Source organism: Balaenoptera acutorostrata, chromosome 3, assembly GCF_949987535.1.
Source record: "Balaenoptera acutorostrata chromosome 3, mBalAcu1.1, whole genome shotgun sequence".
Lineage (NCBI taxonomy): Eukaryota > Metazoa > Chordata > Mammalia > Artiodactyla > Balaenopteridae > Balaenoptera > Balaenoptera acutorostrata.
The window spans coordinates 154943539-154945807 of NC_080066.1; the positions used below are offsets into that span (position 1 = coordinate 154943539).

Here is a 2269-nt window from a genome sequence, read left to right on the forward strand (position 1 = left end):
AAACATAGCAATAAAGTGAGTCAGATGGCTTTTTCGGTTTCCCGGTGCATATAAGTTATGTTTACACTATACTGTAGTTCTAGTAAGCGTGCAATAGCATTATGTCTAAAAAACAATGTACATACCTTAATTTGTTTTGTTTTTTGTTTTTGCTTCTTTTCCAACTTTATTTAGAAAAACAAATCCAGGTCCCAGTGCCCCCGTGCCCTCCCCCACCCCAGCCATAATTTAAATAACTTAGAGACAGAGTTGGGGTCAGGTGGGGAGTGGGTGGGGGAGGGAGGGAGGAGAGCCCACTACAGCCGCTGCAGCGCCTGCTTCTGGTCCGTCTTTTTCTTGTCTGCCAGCTTCTTATCATGCTCACCCGCGTGCTTCTTGGCCATGGGCCCCTCGGCCCCTCCCGGGCGCCCAGGAGCCATGGAGTCGGCGGTGGAGGCCGGCCCGGGCCCTCCCGCCGCTGGGCCCGCCTGCGCCCCGGGGATCTCTGTGAGCAGGTGCGCCCGCCGCCCGCCTCCTCCTTGAGGGCAGACGCGGGGTTAGGGGTGGTCAGCAGGCACGTGATGGTCAGCAGCACGTGCCAGATGCCCAGCTCAGCTGTCCAGCCCCTCCTGAGCACGTTGACGCAGATCTCACCGCTGGCGCCCACATTTGGGTGGAAGATCTTGGTCAGGAAGTAGCCCTTGGGTGCGGAGGCAGGGAAGTCCTTCCCCAGCAGGAGTTTCGTGCGGAATAGGCCTCCGGCGTATGGGGTCCCCTCAGGGCCCTCAATGGTGACCTGCAGGTCAGTGAGGCCCTCCTCGTTGGGAAAGACCTTGATGCCATCAGGTGGGTCAGCTGTCAGTGTCGTCGCCTCCGTGTACACCAGGCGGATGATGTGGGCGGGGCAGGTTCAAGACTGCTGCCGGCCGGGGGCGGGTCCCCTCCGGCCCCCTTTCTGCGCTCTCTGGCCGCTGGCCGGGGCGGGGGGCGCCCAACCGCTGCCGCTGTAGCCCTAGCGAGGCCCCGATGGCCCTGCTCTGCTCCCCGCTCCCTCCGACTCGCGCAGCGAACCTTGCGGTCTGCAGCTCCGCCCACCAACCCCCTACCGGTGCCCGGCCGCACTAAGGTACATACCTTAATTTAAAAATACTTTATTGCTAAAATATGCTAGCCATCCTTCGAGCCTTCAGCAACTCGTAATTTTTTTTTGCAGTAGTAACGTCAGTGATCACTGATCCCAGATATAATATAATAATGATGAAACAGTTTGAAATATTGTGAGAATCACCAAAATGTAACACAAAGACATGAAGTGAGCAAATACTGTTGGAAAAAAACGATGGTGCCTATAGAGTTGCTCAACACAGGGTTGCCACAAACCTTCAATTTGTTGAAAAAAACAAAAAACACAGTATCTGCATACAAAGTGCAATAAAACAAGGTATGCCTCTACATGCAGCTTTTCTTGCTGGGACTTAAGCACCAGAAAATCCACAAGAATGGCTGTATTTCTGAGATACACACACGGGCAAGGTCTTCAAAATAAAAACAGAACCATGGCACTAAGGTCAGGCTAGGTTTGAATTTTCGTGAGCTCTCCTAGGGAAATAGATGGAGGAACCAGGATGGAAAACCAAAAAATCCATCGGCAACCTCTACAACAAAATTGGTAAGGAGAAATCCCATGAACACCCAAATATGAGTGGGCGAGGACGAGCACCCAGTAGCAATAGGCCTGTGTAGTATCAGCAACTGTGCCAGAGGGAGAGGAGACAAGACCAAGTTGCTTCTGATGGCTGCAGCAGCTAGAGACCCTTCAAACCACCAGCAGGTGCTGGCCTGAAAGCGTGACAGGCCAACGTGAAACGAGCAGTGATGCTGGGAGGGGTCTCAGCAGACCCTGAGTAGCAGGGGAGGGTGCCCTGGAGCAGTCTAGACCTGACAACTGTTGAAACTCACAAATGAGGGTTCCTTTTCAGGACGGAACCGCACACAGAGGAGGGGCTACTGGTTGGAGTCTTCAAACTGAGGAGGACTGGGACAGCAGGGGCAAAAGAGAGATAAAGTCTAGAATTCTGCGTGGCTCAAGATGGAAGCCGCTATCCATATATATGGCTTTTGACATTTAAGCTAACTAAAATTAAATTTAAATATTTAGTTCTTTTGTTGCATTTGTCATGTTTCAAATTCTTTTGTTTATTTTTTATTTATTTTTAATTAATTTTTAAAAATTTTATCCAATTTTTAAAGGTTACTTTCTATTTATAGTTATTATAAAATGTTGGCTATG

The 2269-nt window shown here is 50.7% G+C and overlaps 1 pseudogene; it reads right to left on the reverse strand.

Moving 5' to 3' along the window:
• Positions 1 to 296: 296 nt before the first annotated feature.
• Positions 297 to 877, reverse strand: LOC102998905 (ubiquitin-conjugating enzyme E2 S-like; annotated as a pseudogene).
• Between the last annotated feature and the right edge of the window lie 1392 nt (positions 878 to 2269).